This window comes from Taudactylus pleione, unplaced genomic scaffold (assembly GCF_031769625.1).
Source record: "Taudactylus pleione unplaced genomic scaffold, aTauple2 ptg000120l, whole genome shotgun sequence".
Classification (NCBI taxonomy): Eukaryota; Metazoa; Chordata; class Amphibia; order Anura; family Myobatrachidae; genus Taudactylus; species Taudactylus pleione.
This window is the reverse complement of record NW_028284522.1, coordinates 6,079,790-6,097,111: the sequence shown is the minus strand read 5'-3', so window position 1 is coordinate 6,097,111 and position 17,322 is coordinate 6,079,790. Positions and strand designations below refer to the sequence as shown.

The window sequence follows — 17,322 nt, the reverse complement described above, 5'->3', positions numbered from 1 at the left end:
CTTCTGAGTATACACCCGGCAAGCCTAATAGACATGCACAGTCATCGTGCTGCACATTCTCCAGTACGTGTCGACGAGGAGAGATCCAAAGGACCCATCTCCGAAAAAAATGCAAATATAGAAAACTTGTAGGCACTTATGGGCTGCCAACATCTTGATATGGCATTAGCTACGCATTCCAGAGCTTGGTAAATTTCACAATTTAATAGCCCCCAAATAAAACCTGGTACAACTGATACGTATATATAATGACATCTGTTCGTGCATGTGCAAGCATACATAACTGGATGCCTTTCCGGAAATTAGCAATGTGTAGTCCATAGGCTACGATAGTTAACACCAGGGCCGGTGCTAGGTGTCTCGGCACCCAGCGCCGTCCCATGCCCCCCCTCCGCCCATTCCCAGTCTGGTCAGCGTCAGCGGTCTGGACAGTGTGGTTGCAGTGTTTACTAAGTGCGTTGCTCATGCACAATGTTTCTGGCAGGCACTGTGACGAGCAAATGGGCACAAATACCAGCTTCTAGGGACTACATCAGCGACAGTCTGTAGAAGCCGGTGTATCAAAGGCAGGTGAGAAGCTTCCTATTGGTAGCACTCTTTATGCTAATCGTGGTAGGGACTGGTAATCCCAGGGTACTCGGACTGCCTGTATGGTGGCCCCAAGGCAAAATCAGCCACTGTCAGTAACCCATTAATGTAACCTGGGGTCTGGGGATGCTTCATTTCACCACATAGGAATTAGTTTTAAAAATGTACAAAGTCGCAGATGAATGCAACTTGGCATGAGAAAATGCTGTGGTCGCTGTATCATAGCACTTCATATACAGATTCAGATTCAATCGCACGCAGATGTACAAATGTCACACATCAAATTGTTCGGTGTAATCTAGCAAAGTAGTTTTGTCACTTCCAGTTGTTTTATTTATGCAAATTTTGAGCAAGAAAGAAGACGGTGCATCGACAGGGGCTGTTTAGCACAACTGAAGCCACAGTGTGTGAGGACACAGCTTTATGCAAGAAGTAATCTGCATCTCATCTGCAAGTGCCTTTAGATTGTTACTGTTTAGATGGCAACAACATATTAACTTTAAAATAACTCAAAAACAGAGACATACATTCCCTAGTCAAGTGCACTGAATTCTTCACAATAATTTGTTTATATGTAGCACTATTAATTTTAAATACCACTTTATCAATGTGCTTTTAACATATGTTCTTTACTTAGCAATGTTAAAAGGCAATTGTGGAGTATTGTAGGAACAAAAGTGCAATTAAATATGTACATTTTGTAATTGTAATTGAAGTAATTTAAAATTTTCTATGCAGTAGATATTGGGGGTATTTTCATTCAACCAGTAATTTCACAGGTTGCTCTTGTAAATTAGCCAATATTTTTATGTGACATTGCTTCAGTACATCTACCGGATACATTGAGTAGCACAAGTAAATCTCGGCCCACATCCTTACAACTTGTTTGGTAAATAAACAGAAAGGGGGGTCACTGGCACAGTCAAAAGAGTCACTAAGGTGCAAATAAATAAAAATTATAAAAAAAATTATATTTAAAATTACATAAATAAAAAAAATACTGAATAGATATAATTATTATAGATATAAAACTACTCATAACAAGTATTTGTTAAAAATTGTGCATGCACAGACTGCTGCCGTAAGGTACAGGATAGTTCATGCTCAACCATGGATATTTCTAAAACCTGAACTGTTGAGGAGTCTTGAGGATCGCGTTTGGGAACCTCTGGCGCAATACAATGTGCAGATACTACCAAAGAAAAATATTTACAAATAAGTGAAATAACTCATGTGAGAATATTTAACAATGAAAAATATTTATTACTGTGCAGATTCCAGAACCAAAGCAGGGTAAAAAAATACCCATGTACAATACATATATCTCCATAAATGTTCCTTTTGGCTTGGATGTATATACATATATGGCTGTGACTACTATCTTACTGCTGGATTACTGGAATTTTGATATTTCCTGTAAGAACTTCTCCGGCTCCACGAAGATCCTAGTCACAGGTGTTCCACCATTTGCTTGGGGATTTATCAGCACCCGCATGGGACTGCACACACAGTAGCTGCATGGAAGCTTTTAGTCATCTGGCAATTCACTATTCCCTTTTCTATGGACTGTATACATGGAACTGGTAACTAAACCATCTATCTTTTTTTTCATATAGAGAAACTTTATTTCCAGAGACATTTCTAACACTCATTATAAAGCCACTCAGCTCTTTGGACTCTTAGTACAAATGTGTTTTTATTTTTACACCGACTTAATTACCTAATTTATGGAGATATATGTATTATAAATGGGTATTTCCTACCTCGCTTTGGTTTTAGAATCTGCATAGTAACACATGTAATTGTTATATATTCTCACACAAATTACTTTTAATATTTTTCGTTGGTAGTGTCTGCACAATGTATTGCGCTGTTACTGTTGGTTTGGTAAATAAACCGCACAATGATAATATTGTAGTACATATTTAAATTACACTCCCCCATGAATACGTATTTACTGGTGTCAACACCTTCTCTTCTCCCACTCCGAAAAAAACCTACCCGTTAGTGTCTACACAAAGAAAGTTTGTATTATTATTTCATTCTTATTAGTGGATATGCAATGTTACTGCTGCATCCATGAATACTATGACCTGCTTTGTACTATATGTGATTTAAAGATGACACAGATTAAGATTAATAGATCTGAGCAGGAAACGGATCTGTACACAACAGTCTAAGGAACATTACTATCACCGCAGCCCAAGTAGCATCATTAACAGTAAATATAAGAGTAAGCAGGAAAGCAGATCACCACTTTAACATAACATCAAAGCAATTTAAAAATCATATAGTAGATTGTCATAGAAACTAGATTAACTATAATTTATACATATTATTTATGAATAATTCTAACCTGCAGCAGTCTCACCAACTACCAGCAAGGTTTGTATATGTGAACTAACGCACTTAATTTTCAGAGCTTTAATTTCAAATATACACTGTATGTACACATAAACATATTGTTTACAGCCTCTGACAATATATAAATATTGCTATAATTACACAGTGAATTGCATTCTAGATATAACAAACAAAATAAATGCAGAAAAAAGTAATAAGATATATGTAATATTACAGCCTTACAGAAACACTACACATAATCTGTCTGAAGTTTTACTGTCACTGAAGAAAAGCTACAAGAAGTAAACAACTTCATGTTTCTAAGCGTGATGCTACAAACAGATAACATAAGAAAGTTAAGTTAATATTAGACTTGCTCACTTTCACAAACAAACTACAGTAATTGGCGAAGTGATTTGCAGAGATTGCTAAAAGTCAGATGTGTCTCCTACCTCAAATAATAGAACCCTGCACCAAGATATCAGTTTCCAGCTTGAATGGAGCTCAGGTGATGGAGCAGCGAGAGAAGCATCTGTGCTTTTCCAGGAGCAGAGTCAGTTTGTGATCATACACTCACTGCTGTCTGACAGTGTAGTTAAGCCCTGAGTCTTATCCTTCACATCAAATGCAAAACACGCCTCTGCTGATCTCATCTCTGTGTCTAGGAAAATATGGGATGAACATACATTTAATATAAGAAAAGCAAGAACATATGTCTTTAAAGCACACAAAAAGAGATCAGCTAATGCTTGGAAATTAGTTTATTGCACTTTTTGAGGCAGTGGGCTAATGCTCAGTTGGAAAGTAACTAGGCTGTAACTAGGCTGTAACAGGACACTCTCATTTAAGCAAATAACAGTGAGGTATGTCAAAGGAACTGTCTGTGCAGACCTGAACATAATCTTTAACATGCACCTATGGGCCATAACTAGGCCATAACTAGGTGTGTATGAGATTTGCTGTCATTCAGGACCCAGGGCCCAGGGGGCGGCATTATCGCTGCCCCATGGCACCTACATTTGGCATGCAGCTTAACTGGATTTGCAGCCTGTAGAGCTATCGGGCGCTTCCATAGGTTGGCCCGGTCACTTACCTTACAGCTTTTTGAGCCATCTGGAGTGTCCATAGGTAGCTCCATATGCTCCTCTGCTTGCTGGTCCCAGTGGCCCCGCCCTTTTGCTGTGACATCATGACGTCAGTGTTCTGGATTGGGGACTGCACAAGGTGTATGTTGGCTCTGCTATCAGCAAACAAGGTTGTGGACACACTGAAAAAGTGTAGGTGTGGAAAAAAATAGCATATATATATATATATATATATATATATATATATACAGTCAGGTGCATAAATATTGGGACATTGACAAAATTATCACATTTTGGCCTGTATTCACCACCACAATGGCTTTGAAATGAAACAAACAAGATGTGCTTTAACTGCAGACTTTCAGATTTAATTTGAGGGTAATTACATCCAAATCAGATGAACGGTGTAGGAATTACAACGGTTTCTATATGTGCCTCCCACTTTTTAAGGGGCCAAAAGTAATGGGACAAACTAAACAATCCTAAATCTAACTTTCACTTTTTAATACTTTATTGCAAATCCTTTGCAGGCAATTACAGCCTGAAGTCTGGAACGCATAGACATCTCCAGACGCTGGGTTTCAATCCTTGGTGATGCTCTGCCAGGCCTCTACTGTAAATGTCTTCAGTTCCTGCTTGTTCTTGGGGCATTTTCCCTTCAGTTTTGTCTTCATCAAGTGAATTGCATGCTCAATCGGGTTCAGGTCAGGGGATTGACATGGCCATTGCATAACATTCCACTTTTTAGACTTAAAAAACTCTTTGGTTGCTTTTGCAGTATGCTTCGGGTCATTGTCCATCTGCACTGCGAAGCGCCGTCCAATGACTTCTGAAGCATTTGACTGAATATGAGCATATAATATTGCCCAAAACACTTCAGAATTCATTCTGCTGCTTTTGTCAGCAGTCACATCATCAATAAATACAAGGGAACCAGTTCCATTGGCAGCCATACATGCCCACGCCATGACACTACCACCACCATGCTTCACTGATGAGGTGGTATGTTTTGGATCATGAGCAGTTCCTTTCCTTCCCATACTCTTCTCTTCCCATCACTCTGGTACAAGTTTATCTTTGTCTCATCTGTCCATAGGATGTTGTTCCAGAACTGTAATGGCTTTTTTAGATGTTGTTTGGCAAACTCTAATCTGGTCTTCCTGTTGTGGCTCACCAATGGTTTACATCTTGTGGTGAACCTTCTATATTCACTCTTGTGAAGTCTTCTCTTGATTGTTGACTTTGACACATATACACCTACCTCCTGGAGAGTGTTCTTGATTTGGCCAACTGTTGTAAAGGGGTTTTTCTTCACTAGGGAAACAATTATTCTGTCATCCACCACAGTTGTTTTCCGTGGTCTTCCGGGTCTTTTGTTGTTGCTGAGCAATCCGGTGCGTTCTTTCCTTTTAACAATGTTCCAAACAGTTGATTTTGCCAGACCTAATGTTTTTGCTATCTCTCTGATGGGTTTGTTTTGATTTTTCAGCCTAATGATGGCTTGCTTCACTGATAGTAACAGCTCTTTGGACCTCATATTGAGAGTTGACAGCAACTGATTCCAAATGCAAATGTCACACCTAGAATCAACCCCAGACCTTTTACCTGGTTAATTGATAATGAAATAATGAGGGAATAGCCTACACCTGTCCATGAAATAGCTTTTGAGTTGATTGTCCCATTACTTTTGGCCCCTTAAAAAGTGGGTGGCACATATAGAAACCATTGTAATTCCTACACCGTTCACCTGATTTGGATGTAATTACCCTCAAATTAAATCTGAAAGTCTGCAGTTAAAGCACATCTTGTTTGTTTCATTTGAAAGCCATTGTGGCATTGAATAGAGGCCAAAATATGAAAATTCTGTCAATGTCCCAATATTTATGCACCGGACTGTGTATATATAATGATCCACATAGAACAAACAGCGGCACTCGTTGTTAAGTAAAGAATATAAAAAGCTGTATTATATCATAGCTGACGTTTCAGGGTTCGCACACCCCTTTGTCAAGGTAAACACAAATAGAAGTGCATAAATAATCACTTACCTAAATAGTTGTGAGAAGCCTGCTAGTTGTGCAACGTGAGTGGGAGGCGGCACGGTCAGATTGCCCGTCGCATTCCCTTGCAATGATGTCACAGTGTCATAGATGCCCCATCATCATGGAGATCAGGTACGTTCCTGGATCACCTGCGGAGTCAGAATAGCAAAGTAAAAGCAGTGGAGAGAATGGTACTGTCGCAGAGAGTACCTGAAACACCACAAGTGAAAAAAATGAAGTGACTTACATTTCCCTTAATACCGATCTAAAAGCACCCTTAATGGTGCAGAAGACAATTAAGGAGGAATAAGAACTTGGAGAAGAGGGAAACTAGTTAGAGACATCGGAGAGCAAAACAGAGGCGAGAATGTTAGAAAGTTACTAAAAGTAACGGAACTTACAGATACTGATCTGAAGTAAATAATATACAGTAATTCATCACACTACCAACTTAGAGAAGAAACATAACAGAATTATTGGGAAAATATAAAAGCTGTAACATTTAAAAACACTCCAAGTAATCTTCTCATTAAGTCCTTTTGGGCTGACCGAAATGCTGTCTCTAACCTGTTTCTTATGATGCTCCTGTTTTCTTTCCAGTGCCCTTATTGCTGTCTGTAGGATTCTTGGCAGAGTTTATGTTGTCAGTTCCTCATATTATGTTAGGTTATTAGTTTGCTGTTTTGCAGTTCCCTTTTGGTCTTTTTAGTTTTTCATCCATATTTAACAGAATCAGATTTTACTATCTACATGACAGTATACTTGTATTGATTTTTTTATATATTTGTAGTGTTTATGTCCTCCTGGTTTATCTATAGATTTAATTCGGACATGTAAGTTTGTCATTTATGTATTAGTGACATAGTTTCCTAGGCTATATTATTGTGCCAGATTGTAAAGGCTAGTTCATCAGTCTATGTTGTTAGTCTATTGATATATCTCACATGTTCCCCGGGGTTTATGCAGTGACTAGCGATAACCAGGATTTTCAGTATCTCAGTTATAGTTATGCTAGATGCCCCATGCCTCTCTAGTTGACAGTGTTTTGTGTAAGTTTCACTTTCAGTTTCTGTAATGATGGTTCACGTCCTGACCATGCCCCTTAGCGAGTGACCGACCACCAGCGTCGTGCATGTCTATGATGTCATTGGGACAGCGTGGGAAGAGCACAGTGGTGTATTAGCACAGGTATGTATTTATGTTATGTTTTTATTGTTATTTGTATAGTCTTGATAAAAGAACTAGGAGCTCTGAAACGTTGACTGGAAACCTTTGTCTATATTTTAGCGTAATAGAGTTGTGCTGTGTATATATGTATGTATATATATATATATATATATATATATATACATATATTAATATATTATCAGGGGTGAAGAAATAAGGACTCACATCAGGCAGGTATTCGGTAATGGAGTGACTTTAATGGCAGCAGACACTGCACTTTAACATACAAAGGCTTTGGGCTGGACACACAGGTACATAAAATAAATAAACAGGTTAAAGTCAATGTAACAGAACTCCCAGTGCTTAATGGTTGGTCTGCTGCAATGGCCTGCAGCCACAGTGTGCCATGCTCTTCCAGCATAGCCAGAATCATCAGTCCTTGGCACTACAGAACTTTGGCCTACTAACTGGCTGCTTGCTGACGTCAGTGCCCAGAGGACTGGGTGTATGAGAGTTTTAAACCCTTCTTGTCTCTCAGTGATGAGCTGCAGCTTTGCCTTTGAGTCTGTGAAAACCCGGAGTTCCACACCTCCACTGCCACTGCAGAATGCACAGGCTTCACTCTAGCCTCCTTTGGAGGGAGTTGACCCCATAGGAATGTGGACAATTCTGGTGAGAGACAACCCCTCTTACCACAATATATATTATTAGGGCACGAGCGTCGGTGGCGGAACCAGGCGGTGGTGCGGTGTTGGGGCAGGCCTGGATCCAAGAGGTCCCTGCCAGCCATTCTTCAGAGTTCGGCAATGGTGCTCATTTAAAAAATGGCACCTCAATGCCATTTTTGAAATTCACACAAGATCTATTCTGCATGATCTACTGATTTGTATATTCATTAGATCATGTGAGAAAGCAGACAGATGCAGGTACGGATCAGGGAGATCCGTGATGCCTGCATCTGTGTGTAAAAAAAAAAAGAAACACAGAAGCATGGAGGGATCAGTGAGATGCTGCTTTGTTTAAAAAATAAAAACCTGTGTAAAAATAAGAAAAAAAAAACGGCATTCCCCTGTAATTTTCAGAACTAGCACCAAACTTTTTCTAGCTGGGGGCTAAAACCAAAGCCAGAGGAACCTTTTCACCACGTCCCCCGGCCTGTAATTCATGAAGTATTGGTATATGTGGCAACATATATACCAATATTTGTATGGCATAGATCGGGTCACTCGTGTTTTTTTTGTGCCAAGTCCTGGGATTCTGCGGAGACCAGCGCAAGGATAGAGGTGAGTATAGCATCTTTTTTACAGGTACGCCCATTGGATTTCTACATGGAGAGGGGACAGATCAACTGGCAGCAGGTAAGTATGTGTGATTGAGGCAGGTGTATGTAATAAAATTATGCTTGACATGGTGCGTGAGTGTTGTGGTTATTTAACTATTTATTTTACAGCGGGGTTACAGGTGCTGACTGCCTGCTGGCACTTGTAGTTCCACAAGTACAAAAGGGCAGGCATGCTGGCATCTGTAGTTCCACTGTAAAATATAATAGTTTATCTAGCCCAGGGGTGCGGGGAAGATCCCTGGGATTCAGACTAAGCCCGGGGTGCCCGGGAGAGAGAGGATCCCTTTATTGGGGGGGCCCCACCTCCCCTGAGATCCTAGACTTGGGCTGACTAGCTTGGGGTGCAAATGCTTTGGCTGGGGAGACCCAGTGATAGGGTCCCCTGGCTGTGGCATTAAACCCTGGACGGATTTGAGTCCAGTGCTAGTTTCAAATATAGGGGGACTCCTACACAATTTCCCCCCCTTTTTTTTAAAACCAGGACTGGCTCATTAAATATGGGGGGACCCTACACATTTTTTTCCCCATGTTTTTGGAACCAGGACTGGGTGAGCAGCCCAGGGCTGGTTATTTCTTTTGGGGGGGGTACCCTACATCTTTTATTATATAAATGTAAGCATTTACACACTGATTCCATGCTGAGACATACACAAATCACACTGATTTGTGTATGTTTCAAGGAAACTCGCAGCTCATGAGGTGGTCTATTTGCAACTTCTATTTACTCCCTGATTTGCCGGCAAAAGTAGCCAAATAAAACAAAACAAATAATGGTAAATTCCTGTGTTATGCTGAAGTGAATGAAAAGTACTTTCGAAATTGAAGTGGTGTATTCATTTCTAGTGCAAAAAATGGGCGAATTTGCGGAATTAACATGGCCAAATTCACCCCCCCTAAATGAAAAAAACATGCTTTATTTGCCATAAAGTGGGACACAAGACCTCAGATTGCAGACTAAAATTCCAAATTGGAATCCCGAAAAAATATTATAACAAATGCAAGTCAGCTTTGCACATAGCAGACAGTCATAGGAGAGACTGCTGGTATATGGATCAGGGCCACTAGACATGTTAATTGCGATGAAAAATAGTTCAACTTTTTGAGTAAATGTGAACCTATTACAGTCAGAGGAATCTTGGACAAAGTCCTAACATTATCTAAAGTTGGGACAATTACAGTGAACCTAAAAATCAAAAGCAAAACTGTAGTCACAAATAGTAAAGTTTTATTTGTAGCAGACCTTGGAACTAACTTAATAGCCATCAATATCCTCGATGAGAAAAACTACAAATTCAACTTCGCAAGTGTACCATTCTCAATAAGAAAGGGATAATAATTTATTACCAGTTATTTGTATAGTGCACACATATTCCACAGTGCTTTACAGAGAATGGTTGGCCATTCACATCAGTCCCTGCCCCAGTGGAGTTAACAATCTATATTCCCTGTCACATGCTCACAGACATACACACTAGGGAGCCAATTAACCTACCAATATATTTTGGGAGAAAACCGGAGTACCCAGAGGAAACCCATGCAAGCACAAGGAGAATATACAAACTCCACACAGTTAGGGCCATGGTAGGAATTGAACCGATGACCTCAGTGCTGTGACATTACACCACTATCCATTACACCGTCTGTGCTGCCCTAATAATAATAATAATAATAATAACAACTAATAATACTGGTACCCAGTGCCAGAAACTGTACAGTGTTATGTGATGGTTGTTGCTGACTCTAATCAAACTATGGAACTGTGGCATTGGTGATTGGAAAATTAAGAGAACATAAAAAACTTCATGGAGGGATGGTGAAAGGAATGACTATGAGCAATCCTGATCACCCAGTGTGTGACAGTTGCATCAAAGGTAAGCAAACCCGATGCCTCCTCCAGAAATCAGAAACTAGAGTGGAGGCACCATTGTTATTGGTGCACACAGATATATGTGGTTCAATGGAACATGAATCGTTTAGTGGATTCAGGTATAATCAATAATTCATGACACTAATAGACAATTTTGACTTATGTATACTTTCTAAGAGCAAACAGTGAAGTGATACACAAAATTGCGAACTACAAGAATTTAGTAGAAACAAATGTTTTGGAACTCAAAACGGTGTAAGTGACCCTACAAATAGCACTATAGTAGCAAGAACCCATGCAATGCTGAACAATGCTGGCCTTAGAAAAAAAAATTTGGCCTGAGGTAGTGCAAACAGCGGTTTATCTAAAGAACAATGCACCCACTGCTGCAGTGAAAGGGAAAACACTGATTGAAGTGTGGACCGGTGAGAAACCTGATATGAGTCAATTAAGATAAGAAAACGTACAGCGCTGGTAACAGTATGGTATGAATACAAAAATAATTACAAATGCTGAAACAAGTGTGCCATTAAATAGCAAATTAGTAAAAGTCACAATTCATTAGATAAAATGTAATCAGATAACAAAATTAGTCTGCAAGATTTGAGCACAATTATAAACCATAGGTGTAGTTTGTATTATCAAATAGTGATATAGGTACTGAACCAGTTGTCCAAAAAAAGGCATCCCTTAATAAGGTACACTAATTAATTAATAAGTCAGTTAAGAGTATTGGCTGTAAAGCCTATGTACATATTCCAAAAGAAAGAAGACACAAGTTGGAATGTATTTTTCTTGGATAATGTCTTAAAAGCAAGGGATGTAGACTTTGGGACATTACTAAGCAGAAACTTGTTAAATCCCAAGATGTCATATTTGGTGTATGAAACTGTGAAGTGCCTGAGAAGTGTGTAATGCTTGAACTAATACTTCTAATCATGAGACTTTAAACTAGGGATGAGCGGGTTCGGATTTCCGAAATCCGAACCCCCCCAAGCCCCCCCAATCTGAGTCGGGAGCCGAATCCGGCTCGGGTTTTCCCACCAAACTTGGTTCCCGAAACGAGACAAAACATTATCAACCCGCTGTAGGATTCTCGGGGATTTTGGATTCACCGCCATTTTTAATTCTGGCTGTGGAGTGTGCAGAGTTAGGGAGCTGGGATCTTGTGTTGTGTGTTACTTATTTGTTACACTTAGTTATAAAAATAATAAAGTACTGCTGTCTGGCTACTGTGAAGAGGGAGGGATGGAGCTGGGAGCTGTTGCTGACGCTGACCATAGTGGCTGACTGGCTACTGTTGTCCATATACAATACATAGGGGCTGCCTGGCTACTGTTGTCCTTGTCCATATAGGGACTGGCTGTTGTGCTGTCCATAGGGGCTGGCTGGCTGTAGTGCTGTGTTGTCCAAGGAGGGAAGGAGCTGGGAGCTGCTGCTGATGCTGACCATTGTGGCTGGCTACTGTTGTCCTTGTCCATATAGGGGCTGGCTGTTGTCCTGTCCATAGGGGCTGGCTGGCTGTAGTGCTGTGTTGTCCAGGGGGTGCTCTGTCTTTCAGGGGTGCTATCTTTACCTACCCCCAGTGTGAAAAGCTGGGCTGGTTGGCTGGCTACTGTTGTCCATATAAATAGGGGCTGGCTGGCTACTGTTGTCCTTGTCCATATATTGGCTGGCTGTTGTCCTGTCCATAGGGGCTGGCTGGCTGTAGTGCTGTGTTGTCCAGGGGGTGCTCTGTCCTTCAGGGTTGCTCTCTTCACCCACCCCCACTGTGAAAAGCTGCCTTTCATGAAAATAATTTTTACAGGGGCTGCCCTGTCTGCTGTAGGGGTATATTCATACAAATACATTTTACAGGGGCTGCCCAGTCTGCTGTAGGGATACGCTCATACAAATATTTTTTACAAGGGCTGCCCTGTCTGCTGTAGGGGTACGCTCATACAAATAGTTTTTACGGGGCTGCCCAGTCTTCTGTAGGGGTACGCGCATACAAATAATTTTTACAGGGGCTGCCCTGTCTGCTGTAGGGGTACACTCATACAAATAATTTTTACAGGGACTAATCACTCCATAAAAAAATGGAGGACAAAACTTTGGAGGATAAAAATAAAATAGGGAAAGATCAAGAACCACTTCCTCCTAGTGCTGAAGCTGCTGCCACTAGTCATGATATAGAAGATGAAATGCCCTCAACATTGTCTGCCAAGGCCGATGCCCAATGTCATAGTAGAGGGCATTTAAAATCCAAAAAGCAAAGTTCAGTAAAATGACCTTAAAAAATAAATTTAAATCATCTGAGGAGAAACATAAACTTACCAATATGCGATTGGAGTGGCAAGGAACTGCTAAATTCCTTCCCTATGTTCATGACTAGTGGTTCAGCTTCACATGACGATGGAAGCCCTTCTCCTCCCACTAGAAAAATTACATTAGTTAAGCTGGCAAAAGCACAGCAAAGAACTGTGCGTTCTAAGAAGATATCACAAATCCCCAAGGAGAGTCCAAGTGTGTCAGCGGTTGACCTTCCCAACACTGGACGGGAAGAGGTGGCTCCTTCCACCATTTTCACGCCCTCTGCAAGTGCTGGAAGGAACACCCACAGTCCAGTTTCTGAAATTAAAATAGAAGAAGTCACTGTTGAAGTTCCACAGGATGAGGATATTGGTGTAGCTGGCGCTGAGGAGGAAGTTGACGAGGAGGATTCTGATGGTGTTGTGGTTTGTTTAAATCAGGCACCGGGGGTGACAGTTGTTGTACGTGGGATGAAAAAGCCCATGGTCATGCCTGGGCAGAAGACCAAAAATTCCACCTCTTTGGTCTGGAAATATTTCAGTCCAAATCTGGACAACTACTGTCCTGCCATATGTAGCGTATGTAAAGGTGTAATAAGTATGGGTAAGTTTGTTAACCACCTAAGAACATCCTCCCTTATACATCACCTGCAGCGCATTCATAAAAAGTTACTACCAAGTTCATAAACTGTGGCTAAGACCATAAGCAGTCAAGGGACACCTAAATCCCTTTGTCCTGTTCAGGGGTGTATCTAGGGGTCCAAGCACACCTGGCAAAGTAAGGGACTGGTGCCCCTCCCTGTTGGCAGTAAGTAAACAGACAACGTGGTGGCTGTACAAGCAGTGATCGCCCCCCTTGTCATCCGGCGCTGATGTTTCTGACTTAGGGATCAGCAGTAGCACAGACTTTTAACAGAGAGCCATAACTAGACTTTTTGGTAGCCCTATGCCTGATAGGGTATCAGCGCTTTCCCCTCCCCATTATTAAAAAAAGTAACATTAGTCACATTCCATAAATGCGCACCAAAAATGCACCCGGAGATGCTGTGCTTCCTCAGGCTGCCCACCACACTAATCCCTCTATACAGCCTGCATCTCCCCTGTACCACCCTCTATAGCCTGCATCCCCCCTGTACCACTCTCTATAGCCTGCATTTCTCTCCGTACCCCCAAATACAACCTAGCACAGGAGACACTATCACTCCTCCATCCACACCCCCATCCACACCATTACTGTCCCCCTGTATCCCCCATATACAACCTTCATCTACCTTGCACTGCCATATAGAGCCTGCCCCCCATACTTACTATATATTTATTTATTTATTTCACACTCCATATACTGTATGTATATAACAGGTTAGCCCCTTACCAGGATGAAGGCAGCAGCAGGGAGCTGAGATAATGGGGAGCGCTGGGATCCAATAAAAATTAGATGTTCACTACTGTTCAAAAGTTTGGTGTCACTTAGAAATTTCCTTATTATTGAAAGAAAAGCACTGTTTTTTCAATGAAGATAACATTAAATTAAACAGAAATACACTCTAAACATTGTTATTGTTATAAATGACTATACTAGCTGCAAACGTCTGGTGTTTAAAGGAATATCTACATAGGTGTATAGAGGCCCATTTCCAGCAACCATCTCTCCAGTGTTCCAATGGTTCTAATGGTACATTGTGTTTGCTAAGTGCGTTAGAAGACTAATGGATGATTAGAAAACCCTTGTGCAATTATGTTAGCACAGCTGAATACGGGTTTGCTCGTTAGTGAAGCTATAAAACTGGCCTTCCTTTGAGCTAGTTGAGTATCTGGAGCATCACATTTGTGGGTTCGATTATACTCTCCAAAAAGCCAGAAAAAGAGAACTTTCATGTGAAACTCGACAGTCTATTTTTGTTCTTAGAAATGAAGGCCATCCGAGAAATTGCCAAGAAACTGAACATATCCTACAACGGTGTGTACTATTCCCTTCAGAGAACAGCACAGACAGCCTTTAACCAGAGTAGTAAGAGAAGTGGGAGGCCCCAGTGCACAACTGTGCAAGAAGACAAGTACATTAGAGTCTCTAGTTTGAGAAATAGACGTCTCACAAGTCCTCAACTGGAAGCTTCATTAAATGGTACCCACAAACCGTCTACAGTGAAGAGGCGACTCTGGGATGCTGGCCTCTAGGCAGAGTGGCAAAGAAAAAGCCATATCTGAGACTGGCCAATAAAAGGAAAAGATTAATATGGGCAAAAGAACACAGACATTGGACAGAGGAAAACTGGAAAAAAAGTGTTATGGACTGACGAATCGAAGATTGAGGTGTTTGAATCACACAGAAGAACATTTGTGAGACACAGAACAAGTGAAAAGATGCTGGAAGAGTGCCTGATGCCATCTGTCAAGCATGATGGAGGTAATGTGATGGTCTGGGGCTGCTTTGGTGCTAGTGAAGTGGGAGATTTGTACAAGGTAAAAGGGATTTTGAATAAGGAAGGCTATCACTCCATTTTGCAAATTATGCAAGAACTATTTAGGAAAGAAGCAGGCAGCTGGTATTCTGTCTGTAATGGAGTGGCCAGCGCAGTCACCAGATCTCAACCCCATTGAGCTGTTGTGGGAGCAGCTTGACCGTATGTTACGTAAGAAGTGCCAATCAAGCCAATCCAACTTGTGGGAGGTGCTTCAGGAAGCATGGGGTGACATTTCTTCAGATTACCTCAACAAATTAACAAAGCTTGAAGGACAAAATTATTATTTCAAATAAAAATCATTATTTCTGGCATGACTGACTCCTCTCCTATACGGGATTCCTCCGGATGATCCTGCATTGCTATGCCTACTGCTGCCACTGCTGCTGTAGCTGCAGGGCATCGTTCATCCCAGAGAGGAAGTTGGAACACCACTACTTCTTTTACAAGCAATTGACCCTCCAACAGTCCTTAGCGAGGAGGATGAAGTACGACAGCAGTCATCCTGTTGCAAAGCAGATAACTGAGGCATTGACAGCTATGTTGATGTTAGACATGCGTCCAGTATCCGCCATTAGTGCAGTGGGATTTAGACAATTGATTATGTCTCCGGTACCAAATCCCATCTAGATTCCACTTCACTAGGCAGGCAATACAGAGAATGTACAGAGACGTCAGAAAAAGTGTCCTCAGTGTCCTAAAAAATGTGGTTGTACCCAATGTCCACTTAACCACAGACATGTGGACAAGTTGACCAAAGGCAGACTAAGGACTATATGACTGTGACAGCCCACTGGGTAGATGTATCGCCTTACGCAGCAACAACAGCAGCGTCACCTGTAGCATCATCTCAGAAACGCCAGCTCGTTCCAAGGCAGGCTATGCTGTGTATCACAGGTTTCTGTTAGAGGCACACCGCCGACAACCTCTTACAGAAACTGAGGGAAATCATCGCCCAATGGCTTACCCCACTTCATGGCCGGACTGGCACTAAAAATAGGCCCTGGTATTTAAAGCACACAGGCCCACTTCGCGTCAGGATCTGGCTCATGGCATAGACTCCTTCCCTTATTATCCCTGGCCCCTCCCATTTCAGTCTATGCACTTACAAATATAATTAATATTAGAAAATAGAAGTGTACATCTTTCTATGTATTATGGTGCATACACACGGTACGATTAAAATGCACAATATGAACGATAATGATTTAGATCTTATTGCTATCGTTCATATCGTGCATTTTTCAGTGCCTCCAACCCACCAACAACCTGCAATAAGCGGGCATGTATAGACGATAAAGATATCGTCCATCGACCATGCATGCAGGCCAACCTGGTCGATATCGACCAGGTTACTATAGGGACTCGCGGCTGTTGTTGGTGTGTTGGTGGTATGCTGGATGATCGATATAGGTCATCCAGCACACCCAGGAGATCGTTCAATGATATTGTTATCGTGGACGATCGCCCTGTGTGTATGCACCATTAATCTCATTCTGTATGGGATTCAAAATGTGCTATAGTATTGGTATTTGATTGGTTCTGTTAGGTAAAGCTAGTACTGCATTGGTGTAGGTCACACAAAGAAAAGAGAAGGTATTTTCCCAATAACCAAGCTCCTGGCTTAGCAGCTGTAGAGGATTAGATTGTGTGCACTGTAGATTTTTTTTTTAGGACAGGGGTGCTGAACCCAGAGGGATGACACATCTGTGAACCAAAGCAGAGCCATTGCTACACATATTGGTGTCCTGTGTAGTGTTCACTGTAGGATTTTGTTAAGGCATTAGTTATCACTGAGGATGGCACGCCAACGCGTGCCTCTCTGTGAGGGGCATGGTCTCATGGTATGCCCCCTCCCCCCCTTTTCCATCATTTATACAAGGGAAAAGGAGACACATGATGTTTAAATGAATATAACCATGAGTCATTAACACCCAAACCACAGCATAATGTGGGCCCAGTGTGACCTTCAAAGATACAGATGGGGAACACATGAAACAAACATTTGGATGGAAAATAATAATAATAATATACAGAGTTGATCTCGCATTTACTACTGTATTACCTGCTCAGCGGCATGTGGGAAGGAGCCGCACTCACACTCTTCCTCACCCAGGCAGCAGACATGACACAGTCAC

General features: G+C 41.4%; 1 protein-coding gene across 2 annotated transcripts in view; it reads right to left on the bottom strand.

The window, feature by feature from the left end:
- The window catches only part of AGTR1 (angiotensin II receptor type 1), a 106,310-nt gene extending 102,821 nt beyond the window's left edge, over window positions 1–3,489 (bottom strand). For both annotated transcript variants that reach the window (XR_015878374.1, XM_088472083.1), the window contains exon 1: window positions 3,384–3,489. The gene's annotated coding sequence lies outside the window, so the exon portion shown is untranslated. The remainder of the gene's footprint in view (window positions 1–3,383) is intronic.
- Between the last annotated feature and the right edge of the window lie 13,833 nt (window positions 3,490–17,322).